This window comes from Oncorhynchus gorbuscha, linkage group LG10 (assembly GCF_021184085.1).
Source record: "Oncorhynchus gorbuscha isolate QuinsamMale2020 ecotype Even-year linkage group LG10, OgorEven_v1.0, whole genome shotgun sequence".
Classification (NCBI taxonomy): Eukaryota; Metazoa; Chordata; class Actinopteri; order Salmoniformes; family Salmonidae; genus Oncorhynchus; species Oncorhynchus gorbuscha.
Window position 1 is genome coordinate 85,946,598 of NC_060182.1, and position 15,775 is coordinate 85,962,372.

At 46.1% G+C, this 15,775-nt stretch overlaps 1 protein-coding gene across 12 annotated transcripts in view; it reads right to left on the reverse strand.

Moving 5' to 3' along the window:
- Positions 1-15,775, reverse strand: part of gphna (gephyrin a) — a 149,919-nt gene that overhangs the window by 16,953 nt on the left and 117,191 nt on the right. The window lies entirely within an intron of this gene.

The following is a 15,775-nucleotide window of genomic DNA, read 5'->3' on the forward strand; positions in this document are numbered from 1 at the left end:
CTAGGAACAGTGGGTTAACTGCCTTGTTCAGAGGCAGAACGACAGATTTGTACCTTGTCGATCTAGCAACCTTTCAGTTCCTAGCCCAACACTCTAACAACTAGGCTACCTGCCGCCCCTATACCACACCTCCTCGGGCCTAATTACTTAGAGGACAGAAAGACAGATGCACGGTGTACACTGGCCCTGTTGAAGACAGACAGATGCATGGTGTACACTGGCCCTGTTGAAGACAGACAGATGCATGGTGTACACTGGCCCTGTTGAAGACAGACAGATGCATGGTGTACACTGGCCCTGTTGAAGACAGACAGATGCACGGTGTACACTGGCCCTGTTGAAGACAGACAGATGCATGGTGTACACTGGCCCTGTTGAAGACAGACAGATGCACGGTGTACACTGGCCCTGTTGAAGACAGACAGATGCATGGTGTACACTGGCCCTGTTGAAGACAGACAGATGCATGGTGTACACTAGCCCTGTTGAACAACCCAAAACACAAGCTTCTTCTGGACTTGTTTTATTCATCAGTATTCTTCAATATGTCACCATGAGACACAGTCCATGTGTGTGTGTGTGTGTGTGTGTGTGTGTGTGTGTGTGTGTGTGTGTGTGTGTGTGTGTGTGTGTGTGTGTGTGTGTGTGTGTGTGTGTGTGTGTGTGTGTGTGTGTGTGCGTGTGTGTGTGTGTGAGAGAGAGACCTCAGATAGTTTTAAAACCAACAAAGTGAATCATACGACACCATTCTGCTACACACACACAGCCTCCACCTTTTCAATTCAGTTTAAAATGTATAGCCAATCTATTTCATCGCTCTACGGGCCCATCAATTTTTGAGGTGTTAACTTAAACAATATATTGACCAGCAAGACAAAATAGCACTTTGTAAAGTAACCTGAGTCCACAACTTTACTGCCATCGGAAAGTATGAACAGCAGCATGTGACAACAGCATGTTGACAGTACACTATTGCCCTTATTTACGTTGGGTTGGTCTCAGAGAGCATATGGCTCATTGCAATGCACTAGCTCACTGTGTGAGTGATGCTCAACTGTATCCACACACCCAACGTTTTCTTTCAGAGATCAGTTAAAGAGTGACATAAAAGTTGAGTTTTTAAAGGACAGTGAGTGGGATTCTAACTGCTAGACCACCCAAGGCGACCTACAACAACTGGGTCATACAGTAAGTCTACTGGTGAGGTCAAAGTGTCACTTTGAAGACCTTTGGTTTTAACATTTTTAATTTCACCTTTATTTCACCAGGTAGGCCAGTTGAGAACAAGTTCTCATTTACAACTGCGACCTGGCCGTTAAGTGAATTATTGTATTGTCACCTCCCTAAATGTGTGTTTTTTTGTTACGTTAGTGAGGTAAGTGTCCCTGTCACAAAGAGTGTTTGTTCCTTCCTGCCCGTTGCTCGCTCGATCCTGATTGCTTGGCTGCCCCCAGTGTCGGACTGCGTCCCGGCGCCGGGCGGATGTGGCATAAGCAGATGACGGAGAATGGAACATGACAACACAGCCAACGCTCCCAGAACTGGGTCATTCACACCGACAGAGAGAAAGATAAAGAGAGCGAATGAGAGATAGAGAAAGCGAGAACTATGTCTCTAAGCACCTGAAGTTGGTCTATGTGAAGTCAAAACCTGGACCCATCAATGTGAGGTCTAGGGGATTTGCCCAAAGGTTTGGATGGTTGGGAGGTGATTAAGAGGTGTGTTCTGTTCAATAATTATTTACATAAATGTTTACATTACAAACTCCTGTGTTCTTCTAACATGGTGCAGGAACTGGGCATGGACTGAACTGCTCAGGACATCAGGGTGAAACTTCTTCCATTAATGTAGAATACTAATGTAATATGAGGAGGAGGAGCATAGTGGGTGGGTGTTGCTAGAAAATCAAAAGATAACTATGGTGCTCTCCCAGAAGCTTGGCTGGGGAGAAAAACCCGCTAATTCACAGAAACAAAAAAGGTGTAATGGGTTCGCACTTCCAAACACTTTGCATAAAGGTTACGTCATTATTCAATATTTTTGGAATATTTTCACTGCATCTGGGATAGAATACACAGTTATTTCAGCTTCACAGACTTTTTTAGTGTGAAGGTACAATTTTCTTTTGAATTCAAAGCAGCATTTGTAAAGAACAACGGATGAGCAGCCAGGGTGATGCTAGAAGCCAGGTCATGCAACAGATTCAGAAGCAATGGCAACATCAGGACTAGTAACAGTAGTAGCCCATGGGCCAGGCCTGAGGTCTCCTATCGCCCCTTAGCGGTCAGGAGGTGAACTGACCCGGTGGAGTGAAGAGAGAGGACACTGGAGCCCCTCCTGTGTCCCCTGGTTGTGTATCCCCAAGACACCCAACAGAGACTATGTCTGCCACAGCCTGGGCAGTGGGCAATCTGGGCAAGCAGTGGGGAGGTGTTTTTTTTCATGAAGTTTAACTATTTCGTTTTCAGTGAGGTGGTGTTTTTTTTTCTTTTTTCGGTGGGGTGGTGTTGTTTTTTCAGTGGGGTGGTGTTGTTTTTTCAGTGGGGTGGTGCTGTTTTTTCAGTTGGGTGGTGCTGTTTTTTCAGTTGGGTGGTGCTGTTTTTTCAGTGGGGTGGTGCTGTTTTTTCAGTTGGGTGGTGCTGTTTTTTCAGTGGGGCGGTGTTTTTTTCAGTGGGGTGGTGCTGTTTTTTCAGTGGGGTGGTGCTGTTTTTTCAGTGGGGCGGTGTTTTTTTCAGTGGGGTGGTACTGTTTTTTCAGTTGGGTGGTGCTGTTTTTTCAGTTGGGTGGTGCTGTTTTTTCAGTTGGGTGGTGCTGTTTTTTCAGTTGGGTGGTGCTTTTTTGCATTTTTTTCAGTGGGGTGTTTGTTTTTTCAATGGGTGCTGTTTTTTCAGTGGGGTGGTGCTGTTTTTTCAGTGGTGGTGCTGTTTTTTCCAGTGAGGCGGTGTTTTTTCAGTTCGGCGGCGTTGTTGTATTTTCAGTGGGGCGGCGTTGTTGTATTTTCAGTGGGGCGGCGTTGTTGTTTTTTCAGTGGGGCGGTGTTGTTGTTTTTTCAGTGGGGCGGCGTTGTTGTTTCAGTGGGGCGTCGTTGTTGTTGTTTTTTCAGTGGGGCGGCGTTGTTGTTGTTTTTTCAGTGGGGCGGCGTTGTTGTTGTTTTTTCAGTGGGGCGGTGTTGTTGTTGTTTTTTCAGTGGGACGGTGTTGTTGTTGTTTTTTCAGTGGGGCGGCGTTGTTGTTGTTTTTCTCAGTGGGGCGGCGTTGTTGTTTTTTCAGTGGGGCGGCGTTGTTGTTTTTTTCAGTGGGCGGCGTTGTTGTTTTTTCAGTGGGGCGGCGTTGTTGTTTTTTCAGTGGGGCGGCGTTGTTGTTTTTTCAGTGGGGCGGCGTTGTTGTTTTTTCAGTGGGGCGGCGTTGTTGTTTTTTCAGTTCGGCGGCGTTGTTGTTTTTTCAGTGGGGCGGCGTTGCTGTTTTTTCAGTGGGGCGGCGTTGTTGTTGTTTTTTCAGTTAGGTGGTGCTGTTTTTTCAGTTGGGTGGTGCTGTTTTTTCAGTGGGGCGGTGTTTTTTTCAGTGGGATGGTGTTTTTGGCATTTTTTTCAATGGGTGCTGTTTTTTCAGTGGGGTGGTGCTGTTTTTTCAGTGGGATGATGTTTTTCAATGGTGGTTTTTTTTCCAGTGAGGCGGCGTTGTTGTTTTGTCAGTGTTTTGTTGTTTTTTCAGTGGGGCGGCGTTGTTGTTTTTCAGTGGGGCGGTGTGTTGTTTTTTCAGTGGGGCGGCATTGTTGTTTTTTCAGTGGGGCGGCATTGTTGTTTTTTCAGTGGGGCGGCGTTGTTGTTTTTTCAGTGGGGCGGCGTTATTGTTTTTTCAGTGGGGCGGCGTTGTTGTTGTTTTTTCAGTGGGGCGGCGTTTTGTTTTTTCAGTGGGGCGGTGTTGTTTTTCTCAGTGGGGCGGTGTGTTGTTTTTTCAGTGGGACGGTGTTGTTGTTGTTTTTTCAGTGGGGCGTTGTTGTTGTTTTTTCAGTTCGGCGGCGTCGTTGTTTTTTCAGTGGGGCGGCGTTGTTGTTTTTTCAGTGGGGCGGCGTTGTTGTTGTTTTTTCAGTGGGGCGGCGTTGTTGTTGTTTTTTCAGTGGGGCGGCGTTGTTGTTGTTGTTTTTTCAGTGGGGCGGTGTTGTTGTTGTTTTTTCAGTGGGACGGTGTTGTTGTTGTTTTTTCAGTGGGGCGGCGTTGTTGTTGTTTTTCTCAGTGGGGCGGCGTTGTTGTTTTTTCAGTGGGGCGGCGTTGTTGTTTTTTCAGTGGGGCGGCGTTGTTGTTTTTTCAGTGGGGCGGCGTTGTTGTTTTTTCAGTGGGGCGGCGTTGTTGTTTTTTCAGTGGGGCGGCGTTGTTGTTTTTTCAGTGGGGCGGCGTTGTTGTTTTTTCAGTTCGGCGGCGTTGTTGTTTTTTCAGTGGGGCGGCGTTGCTGTTTTTTCAGTGGGGCGGCGTTGTTGTTGTTTTTTCAGTTAGGTGGTGCTGTTTTTTCAGTTGGGTGGTGCTGTTTTTTCAGTGGGGCGGTGTTTTTTTCAGTGGGATGGTGTTTTTTGCATTTTTTTCAGTGGGTGGTGTTTTTTCAGTGGGGTGATGTTTTTTTCAATGGGTGGTGTTTTTTTCAGTGGGGTGGTGCTTTTTTGCATTTTTTTCAGTGGGGTGTTTGTATTTTTCAATGGGTGCTGTTTTTTCAGTGGGGTGGTGCTGTTTTTTCAGTGGGGTGGTGCTGTTTTTTCAGTGGGATGATGTTTTTTCAATGGTGGTGTTTTTTTCCAGTGAGGCGGCGTTGTTGTTTTGTCAGTGGGGCGGCGTTGTTGTTGTTTTTTCAGTGGGGCGGCGTTGTTGTTTTTTCAGTGGGGCGGTGTGTTGTTTTTTCAGTGGGGCGGCATTGTTGTTTTTTCAGTGGGGCGGCATTGTTGTTTTTTCAGTGGGGCGGCATTGTTGTTTTTTCAGTGGGGCGGCGTTGTTGTTTTTTTCAGTGGGGCGGCGTTATTGTTTTTTCAGTGGGGCGGCGTTGTTGTTGTTTTTTCAGTGGGGCGGCGTTGTTGTTTTTTCAGTGGGGCGGTGTTGTTTTTCTCAGTGGGGCGGTGTGTTGTTTTTTCAGTGGGACGGTGTTGTTGTTGTTTTTTCAGTGGGGCGGCGTTGTTGTTGTTTTTTCAGTTCGGCGGCGTCGTTGTTTTTTCAGTGGGGCGGCGTTGTTGTTTTTTCAGTGGGGCGGCGTTGTTGTTTTTTCAGTGGGGCGGCGTTGTTGTTTTTTCAGTGGGGCGGCGTTGTTGTTTTTTCAGTGGGGGAGGCGTTGTTGTTTTTTCAGTTCGGCGGCATTGTTGTTTTTTCAGTGGGGCGGCGTTGTTGTTTTTTCAGTGGGGCGGCGTTGTTGTTTTTTCAGTGGGGCGGCGTTGTTGTTTTTTCAGTGGGGCGGCATTGTTGTTTTTTCAGTGGGGCGGCGTTGTTGTTGTTTTTTCAGTTGGGTGGTGCTGTTTTTTCAGTTGGGTGGTGCTGTTTTTTCAGCGGGGTGGTGCTGTTTTTTCAGTTGGGTGGTGCTGTTTTTTCAGTTGGGTGGTGCTGTTTTTTCAGTTGGGTGGTGCTGTTTTTTCAGTTGGGTGGTGCTGTTTTTTCAGTGGGGCGGTGTTTTTTTCAGTGGGATGGTGTTTTTTGCATTTTTTTCAGTGGGTGGTGTTTTTTCAGTGGGGTGATGTTTTTTTCAATGGGGTGGTGCTGTTTTTTCAGTGGGGTGGTGCTTTTTTGCATTTTTTTCAGTGGGGTGTTTGTATTTTTCAATGGGTGCTGTTTTTTCAGTGGGGTGGTGCTGTTTTTTCAGTGGGGTGGTGCTGTTTTTTCAGTGGGGTGGTGCTGTTTTTTCAGTGGGATGATGTTTTTTCAATGGTGGTGTTTTTTTCCAGTGAGGCGGTGTTGTTGTTTTTTCAGTGGGGCGGCGTTGTTGTTGTTTCAGTGGGGCGGCGTTGTTGTTTTTTCAGTGGGGCGGCGTTGTTGTTGTTTTTTCAGTGGGGCGGTGTTGTTGTTTTTTCAGTGGGGCGGCGTTGTTGTTTTTTCAGTGGGGCGGTGTGTTGTTTTTTCAGTGGGGCGGCGTTGTTGTTTTTTCAGTGGGGCGGTGTGTTGTTTTTTCAGTTGGGTGGTGCTGTTTTTTCAGTGGGGCGGCGTTGTTGTTTTTTCAGTGGGGCGGTGTGTTGTTTTTTCAGTGGGGCGGCGTTGTTGTTTTTTCAGTGGGGCGGTGTGTTGTTTTTTCAGTGGGGTGGTGTGTTGTTTTTTCAGTGGGGCGGCGTTGTTGTATTTTCAGTGGGGCGGCGTTGTTGTATTTTCAGTGGGGCGGCGTTGTTGTTTTTTCAGTGGGGCGGCGTTGTTGTTTCAGTGGGGCGGCGTTGTTGTTGTTTTTTCAGTGGGGCGGCGTTGTTGTTTTTTCAGTGGGGCGGCGTTGTTGTTGTTTTTTCAGTGGGGCGGCGTTGTTGTTTTTTCAGTGGGGCGGTGTGTTGTTGTTTTTTCAGTGGGGCGGTGTGTTGTTTTTTCAGTGGGACGGTGTTGTTGTTTTTTTTCAGTGGGGCGGCGTTGTTGTTGTTTTTTCAGTGGGGCGGCGTTGTTGTTTTTTCAGTGGGGCGGTGTGTTGTTTTTTCAGTGGGGCGGCGTTGTTGTTTTTTCAGTGGGGCGGTGTGTTGTTTTTTCAGTGGGGCGGTGTGTTGTCTTTTCAGTTGGGTGGTGCTGTTTTTTCAGTTGGTTGGTGCTGTTTTTTCAATGGGGCGGTGTTTTTTTCAGTGGGATGGTGTTTTTTGAATTTTTTTCAGTGGGTGGTGTTTTTTCAGTGGGGTGATGTTTTTTTCAATGGGTGGTGTTTTTTTCAGTGGGGTGGTGCTTTTTTGAATTTTTTTCAGTGGGTGGTGTTTTTTCAGTGGGGTGATGTTTTTTTCAATGGGTGCTGTTTTTTCAGTGGGGTGGTGCTGTTTTTTCAGTGGGGTGGTGTTTTTTCAGTGGGGTGGTGTTTTTTTCAATGGGTGCTGTTTTTTCAGTGGGGTGGTGCTGTTTTTTCAGTGGGATGGTGTTTTTTCAATGGTGGTGTTTTTTTTCCAGTGAGGCGGTGTTTTTTCAGTGGGGCGGCGTTGTTGTTTTTTCAGTGGGCGGCGTTGTTGTTTTTTCAGTGGGGCGGCGTTGTTGTTGTTTTTTCAGTGGGGCGGCGTTGTTGTTTCAGTGGGGCGGCGTTGTTGTTGTTTTTTCAGTGGGGCGGCGTTGTTGTTGTTTTTTCAGTGGGGCGGCGTTGTTGTTGTTGTTTTTTCAGTGGGGCGGTGTTGTTGTTGTTTTTTCAGTGGGACGGTGTTGTTGTTGTTTTTTCAGTGGGGCGGCGTTGTTGTTGTTTTTTCAGTGGGTGGTGTTTTTTCAGTGGGGTGATGTTTTTTTCAATGGGTGGTGTTTTTTTCAGTGGGGTGGTGCTGTTTTTTCAGTGGGGTGGTGCTGTTTTTTCAGTGGGATGATGTTTTTTCAATGGTGGTGTTTTTTTCCAGTGAGGCGGTGTTGTTGTTTTTTCAGTGGGGCGGCGTTGTTGTTGTTTCAGTGGGCGGCGTTGTTGTTTTTTCAGTGGGGCGGCGTTGTTGTTGTTTTTTCAGTGGGCGGTGTTGTTGTTTTTTCAGTGGGGCGGCGTTGTTGTTTTTTCAGTGGGGCGGTGTGTTGTTTTTTCAGTGGGGCGGCGTTGTTGTATTTTCAGTGGGGCGGCGTTGTTGTATTTTCAGTGGGGCGGCGTTGTTGTTTTTTCAGTGGGGCGGCGTTGTTGTTTTTTCAGTGGGGCGGCGTTGTTGTTTCAGTGGGGCGGCGTTGTTGTTGTTTTTTCAGTGGGGCGGCGTTGTTGTTTTTTCAGTGGGGCGGCGTTGTTGTTGTTTTTTCAGTGGGGCGGCGTTGTTGTTTTTTCAGTGGGGCGGTGTGTTGTTGTTTTTTCAGTGGGGCGGTGTTGTTGTTTTTTCAGTGGGGCGGCGTTGTTGTTTTTTCAGTGGGGCGGTGTGTTGTTTTTTCAGTGGGGCGGCGTTGTTGTATTTCAGTGGGCGGCGTTGTTGTTTTTCAGTGGGGCGGCGTTGTTGTTTTTCAGTGGGGCGGCGTTGTTGTTTTTTCAGTTTGTTTTTCAGTGGGGCGGTTGTTGTTTTTTCAGTGGGGCGGCGTTGTTGTTTTTTCAGTGGGGCGCGTTGTTGTTGTTTTTTCAGTGGGGCGGCGTTGTTGTTTTTTTTCAGTGGGGCGGTGTGTTGTTGTTTTTTCAGTGGGGCGGTGTGTTGTTTTTTCAGTGGGACGGTGTTGTTGTTGTTTTTTCAGTGGGGCGGCGTTGTTGTTGTTTTTTCAGTGGGGCGGTGTTGTTGTTTTTTCAGTGGGGCGGCGTTGTTGTTTTTTCAGTGGGGCGGTGTGTTGTTTTTTCAGTGGGGCGGCGTTGTTGTTTTTTCAGTGGGGCGGTGTTGTTGTTTTTTCAGTGGGGCGGTGTGTTGTTTTTTCAGTGGGGCGGTGTGTTGTTTTTTCAGTTGGGTGGTGCTGTTTTTTCAGTTGGTTGGTGCTGTTTTTTCAATGGGGCGGTGTTTTTTTCAGTGGGATGGTGTTTTTTGCATTTTTTTCAGTGGGTGGTGTTTTTTCAGTGGGGTGATGTTTTTTTCAATGGGTGGTGTTTTTTTCAGTGGGGTGGTGCTTTTTTGAATTTTTTTCAGTGGGGTGTTTGTTTTTTTCAATGGGTGCTGTTTTTTCAGTGGGGTGGTGCTGTTTTTTCAGTGGGGTGGTGTTTTTTCAGTGGGGTGGTGTTTTTTTCAATGGGTGCTGTTTTTTCAGTGGGGTGGTGCTGTTTTTTCAGTGGGATGGTGTTTTTTCAATGGTGGTGTTTTTTTCCAGTGAGGCGGTGTTTTTCAGTGGGGCGGCGTTGTTGTTTTTTCAGTGGGCGGCGTTGTTGTTTTTTCAGTGGGGCGGCGTTGTTGTTTTTTCAGTGGGGCGGCGTTGTTGTTGTTTTTTCAGTGGGGCGGCGTTGTTGTTGTTTTTTCAGTGGGTGGTGTTTTTTCAGTGGGGTGATGTTTTTTTCAATGGGTGGTGTTTTTTTCAGTGGGGTGGTGCTTTTTTCAATGGGTGCTGTTTTTTCAGTGGGGTGGTGCTGTTTTTTCAGTGGGATGGTGTTTTTTCAATGGTGGTGTTTTTTTTCCAGTGAGGCGGTGTTTTTTCAGTGGGGCGGCGTTGTTGTTTTTTCAGTGGGCGGCGTTGTTGTTTTTTCAGTGGGGCGGCGTTGTTGTTGTTTTTTCAGTGGGGCGGCGTTGTTGTTTCAGTGGGGTTGTTGTTGTTTTTTCAGTGGGCGGCGTTTTTTTTTTCAGTGGGGCGGTGTGTTGTTTTTTCAGTGGGGCGGCGTTGTTTTTTTCAGTGGGGCGGCGTTGTTGTATTTTCAGTGGGCGGCGTTGTTGTTTTTTCAGTGGGGCGGTTGTTGTTTTTCAGTGGGCGGCGTTGTTGTTGTTTTTTTCAGTGGGGCGGCGTTGTTGTTTTTCAGTGGGGCGGCGTTGTTGTTTTTTCAGTGGGGCGGCGTTGTTGTTGTTTTTCAGTGGGGCGGCGTTGTTGTTTTTTCAGTGGGGCGGTGTGTTGTTGTTTTTTCAGTGGGGGCGGTGTGTTGTTTTTTCAGTGGGACGGTGTTGTTGTTGTTTTTTCAGTGGGGCGGCGTTGTTGTTGTTTTTCAGTGGGGCGGTGTTGTTGTTTTTTCAGTGGGGCGGCGTTGTTGTTTTTTCAGTGGGGCGGTGTGTTGTTTTTTCAGTGGGGCGGCGTTGTTGTTTTTCAGTGGGCGGTGTTGTTGTTTTTTCAGTGGGGCGGTGTGTTGTTTTTTCAGTGGGGCGGTGTGTTGTTTTTTCAGTTGGGTGGTGCTGTTTTTCAGTTGGTTGGTGCTGTTTTTTCAATGGGGCGGTGTTTTTTTCAGTGGGATGGTGTTTTTTGCATTTTTTTCAGTGGGTGGTGTTTTTTCAGTGGGGTGATGTTTTTTTCAATGGGTGGTGTTTTTTTCAGTGGGGTGGTGCTTTTTTGAATTTTTTTCAGTGGGGTGTTTGTTTTTTTCAATGGGTGCTGTTTTTTCAGTGGGGTGGTGCTGTTTTTTCAGTGGGGTGGTGTTTTTTCAGTGGGGTGGTGTTTTTTTCAATGGGTGCTGTTTTTCAGTGGGGTGGTGCTGTTTTTTCAGTGGGATGGTGTTTTTTCAATGGTGGTGTTTTTTTTCCAGTGAGGCGGTGTTTTTTCAGTGGGGCGGCGTTGTTGTTTTTTCAGTGGGCGGCGTTGTTGTTTTTTCAGTGGGGCGGCGTTGTTGTTTTTTCAGTGGGGCGGCGTTGTTGTTGTTTTTTCAGTGGGGCGGCGTTGTTGTTGTTTTTTCAGTGGGTGGTGTTTTTTCAGTGGGGTGATGTTTTTTTCAATGGGTGGTGTTTTTTTCAGTGGGGTGGTGCTTTTTTGCATTTTTTTCAGTGGGGTGTTTGTATTTTTCAATGGGTGCTGTTTTTTCAGTGGGGTGGTGCTGTTTTTTCAGTGGGGTGGTGCTGTTTTTTCAGTGGGGTGGTGCTGTTTTTTCAGTGGGATGATGTTTTTTCAATGGTGGTGTTTTTTTCCAGTGAGGCGGTGTTGTTGTTTTTTCAGTGGGGCGGCGTTGTTGTTGTTTCAGTGGGGCGGCGTTGTTGTTTTTTCAGTGGGGCGGCGTTGTTGTTGTTTTTTCAGTGGGGCGGTGTTGTTGTTTTTTCAGTGGGGCGGCGTTGTTGTTTTTTCAGTGGGGCGGTGTGTTGTTTTTTCAGTGGGGCGGCGTTGTTGTTTTTTCAGTGGGGCGGTGTGTTGTTTTTTCAGTGGGGCGGCGTTGTTGTTTTTTCAGTGGGGCGGTGTGTTGTTTTTTCAGTTCGGCGGCATTGTTGTTTTTTCAGTGGGCGGCGTTGTTGTTTTTTCAGTGGGGCGGCGTTGTTGTTGTTTTTTCAGTTGGGTGGTGCTGTTGTTTTTTAAGTGGGGCGGCGTTGTTGTTTTTTAAGTGGGGCGGCGTTGTTGTTTTTTCAGTGGGGCGGCGTTGTTGTTGTTTTTTCAGTTGGGTGGTGCTGTTTTTTCAGTTGGGTGGTGCTGTTTTTTCAGTGGGGCGGTGTTTTTTTCAGTGGGATGGTGTTTTTTGCATTTTTTTCAGTGGGTGGTGTTTTTTCAGTGGGGTGATGTTTTTTTCAATGGGTGGTGTTTTTTTCAGTGGGGCGGCGTTGTTGTTTTTTCAGTGGGGCGGCGTTGTTGTTTTTTCAGTGGGGCGGCGTTGTTGTTTTTTCAGTGGGGCGGCGTTGTTGTTTTTTCAGTGGGGCGGTGTGTTGTTTTTTCAGTGGGGCGGCGTTGTTGTTTTTTCAGTGGGGCGGCGTTGTTGTTTTTTCAGTGGGGCGGCGTTGTTGTTTTTTCAGTGGGGCTGCGTTGTTGTTTTTCAGTGGGGCGGCGTTGTTGTTTTTCAGTGGGGCGGCGTTGTTGTTTTTTCAGTGGGGCGGCGTTGTTGTTTTTTCAGTGGGGCGGCGTTGTTGTTTTTTCAGTGGGGCGGTGTGTTGCTTTTTCAGTGGGATGGTGTTGTTGTTGTTTTTTCTGTGGGGCGGTGTTGTTGTTGTTTTTTCAGTGGGGCGGTGTGTTGTTTTTTCAGTGGGGCGGTGTTGTTGTTTTTCTCAGTGGGGCGGTGTTGTTGTTTTTTCAGTGGGACGGTGTTGTTGTTGTTTTTTCTGTGGGGCGGCGTTGTTGTTGTTTTTTCAGTGGGGCGGTGTGTTGTTTTTTCAGTGGGGTGGTGTTGTTGTTTTTCTCAGTGGGGCGGTGTTGTTTTTCTCAGTGGGGCGGTGTTGTTGTTTTTTTCAGTGGGGCGGTGTTGTTGTTTTTCTCAGTGGGGCGGTGTTGTTGTTTTGTCGTTTTTCTCAGTGGGGCGGTGTTGTTGTTTTTCTCAGTGGGGCGGTGTTGTTGTTTTACTCAGTGGGGCGGTGTTGTTGTTTTTTTCAGTGGGGCGGTGTTGTTGTTTTACTCAGTGGGGCGGTGTTGTTGTTTTTTTTAGTGGGGCGGTGTTGTTGTTTTTCTCAGTGGGGCGGCGTTGTTGTTTTTTTTTTTTCAGTAGGGTGGTGGTGTCGAGTTGGAGAGGAGGGAGGCATGGCATCACCCATGACATCACTGACCTGTGTGATGCCAGGGTGGCAGGGAGGAGGAGGCATTAACATGATTGGCACCCAGGACCCCAGCCAAGGCTCTCCTCTCCTGCTTTGACGCTCCTCTTGTGGCTGTGGCAGAGATAAAGTAAGGGGGCTTTTTACAGTCCGCGCCACTCAGGGGCCAAACGGGCTTAACGGAGTCTGCTCCACCGAGGCCTGCCGGGGGCTGCGCAGGTTAGAGTCGGTTGTTGTAGATCATAGACGTGCTACATTTCCTCAACCACCCCCAATAGAGTGCCTTTGGAAGGTATTCAGAACCCTTTACTTTTTCCACATTTTGTTACTTTACAGCCATACTCTAAAACTGACTAAATAGATTTTTTCCCCCTCATCAATCTACATACAATACCCCATAATGACAGAAACAGGTTTTTAGAAACGGTAGCTAATTTATAAAACATAAACAACTTAAATATAACATTTACATAAGCATTCATACCCTCTACTCAACTTTGTTGAAGCACCTTTGACAGTGATTACAACACCGCCTCTTGGGTACGACGCTACAAGCTTGGCACACCTGTGTTTGGAGAGTTTCTCCCATTCTTCTCTGCAGATCTTCTCAAGCTCTATCAGGATGGATAGGGAGCATTGCTGCACAGCTATTTTCGGGTCTCTCCAGAGATGTTCGATCAGGTTCAAGTCCAGGTTCTGGCTGGGTCTATCAAAGATATTCAGAGACTTGTCCTGAAGCCACGCCTGCATTGTCTAGGCTGTGTGCTTAGGGTCGTTGTCCTGTTGGAAGGTGAACCTTCGCCCCAGTCTGAGGTCCTGAGCGCTCTGGAGAAGGTATTCACCAAGGATCTCTCTGTACATTGCTCCTTTCATCTTTCCCTCGATCCTGACTAGTCTCCCAGTCCATGCTGCTGAAAAACATCCCCACAGCATGATGCTGCCACCACCATGCTTCACCATAGGGATGGTGCCAGGTCTCTACCAGATGTGACACTTGGCCTTCAGACCAAAGAGTTAAATCTTGATTTCATCAGACCAGAGGGTCTTTAGGTGCCTTTTGGAAAACTCCAAGCGGACTGGCATTTACTGAGGGGTGTCTTCCGTCTGGCCACTCTACCATAAAGACCTGATTCGTGGAGTGCTACAGTGACGGTTGTCCTTCTGGAAGGTTCTCCCATCTCAACAGAGTGACCATCAGGTTCTTGGTCACCTGCCTGACCAAGGGGCTTCTCCCTCGATTGCTCAGTTTGGCCGGGCTGCCAGCTCTAGGAAGTCTTGGTGGTTTCAAACTTCTTCCATTTAAGAATGACAGAGGCCACTGTGTTCTTGGGGACCTTCAATGCTGCAGAAATGTTTTGGTACCCTTCCCCAGATCTGTGCCTCAATACAATCCTGTCTCGGAGCTCTACAGACAATTCCTTCAAACTCATGGCTTGGTTTTTGATCTGACATGCACTGTCAACTGTGGGACCTTTATATAGACAGGTGTGTGCCTTTCAAGTCATGTCCAATCAATTGGATTTACCACAGGTGGACTCCAAGTTGTAGAAACATCTCAAGGATGACCAAAGGAAACAAGATGCACCTGAACTCAATTTCAAGTCTCATTGCAAAGGGTCTGAATATTTATGTAATTATATAAAAAGCAGATACCTTTACATAATTTATTTTTAATACATTTGCTTTGTCATTTTGGGGTATTGTGTGTAGATTGCTGAGATAATTTATTTACTTAATACAATTTAGAATAAGGCTGTAACTCAACAAAATGTGGAAAAAGTTTAGGGGTCTGAATACTTTTCGAAGGCACTAGCCAGCCACACTGTAGCACTGTACACCCCCTTCCATAGACACAGAACAGAACACATAGACACAGAACAGAACACATACACAGAACAGAGGCCACAGACACAGAATAGAAGCCACAGACACAGAATAGAAGCCACAGACACAGAATAGAAGCCACAGACACAGAACAGAAGCCACAGACACAGAACAGAAGCCACAGACACAGAACAGAAGCCACAGAACAGAAGCCATATATATTCCCAACAGTAGTTATGTATGGGTGATAATGTTCCCTCTTCTACAGAGCCATGATAATGTTATGTATTGGTGATAATGTCCTCTGTTCTAGAGAGCCATGATAATGTTATGTATGGGTGATAATGTCCCCTGTTCTAGAGAGCCATGATAATGTTATGTATGGGTGATAATGTCCCCTGTTCTAGAGAGTATTGATAATGTTATGTATGGGTGACAATGTGCCCTGTTTTAGAGAGCCATGATAATGTTATGTATGGGTGATAATGTTCCCTCTTCTAGAGATCCATGATAATGTTATGTATGGGTGATAATGTCCCCTGTTCTAGAGAGCCATGATAATGTTATGTATGGGTGATAATGTTCCCTCTTCTAGAGAGCCATGATAATGTTATGTATTGGTGATAATGTCCTCTGTTCTAGAGAGCCATGATAATGTTATGTATGGGTGATAATGTTCCCTCTTCTAGAGAGCCATGATAATGTTATGTATTGGTGATAATGTCCTCTGTTCTAGAGAGCCATGATAATGTTATGTATGGGTGATAATGTCCCCTGTTCTAGAGAGCCATGATAATGTTATGTATGGGTGATAATGTCCCCTGTTCTAGAGAGCCATGATAATGTTATGTATGGGTGATAATGTTCCCTCTTCTAGAGAGCCATGATAATGTTATGTATTGGTGATAATGTCCTCTGTTCTAGAGAGCCATGATAATGTTATGTATGGGTGATAATGTTCCCTCTTCTAGAGAGCCATGATAATGTTATGTATTGGTGATAATGTCCTCTGTTCTAGAGAGCCATGATAATGTTATGTATGGGTGATAATGTCCCCTGTTCTAGAGAGCCATGATAATGTTATGTATGGGTGATAATGTCCCCTGTTCTAGAGAGTATTGATAATGTTATGTATGGGTGACAATGTGCCCTGTTTTAGAGAGCCATGATAATGTTATGTATGGGTGACAATGTGCCCTGTTTTAGAGATCCATGATAATGTTATGTATGGGTGATAATGTCCCCTGTTCTAGAGAGCCATGATAATGTTATGTATGGGTGATAATGTCCCCTGTTCTAGAGAGTATTGATAATGTTATGTATGGGTGACAATGTGCCCTGTTTTAGAGAGCCATGATAATGTTATGTATGGGTGATAATGTTCCCTCTTCTAGAGATCCATGATAATGTTATGTATGGGTGATGATGTCCCCTGTTCTAGAGAGCCATGATAATGTTATGTATGGGTGATAATGTTCCCTCTTCTAGAGAGCCATGATAATGTTATGTATGGGTGATGATGTCCCCTGTTCTAGAGAGCCATGATAATGTTATGTATGGGTGATAATGTCCCCTGTTCTAGAGAGCCATGATAATGTTATGTATGATAACGTTCCCTATTCTAGAAAGCCTTTTTTTACTTTTATTTAACTAGGCAAGTCAGTTAAGAACAAATTCTTATTTACAATGACGACCTAAGAACAGTGGGTCTAACTGCCTGTTCAGGGGCAGAAAGACATATTTTTACCTTGTCAGCTCAGGGATTCATTCTAGCAACCTTTTGGTTACTAGTCCAATGCTCTAATCACTAGACTAATGCTATCTG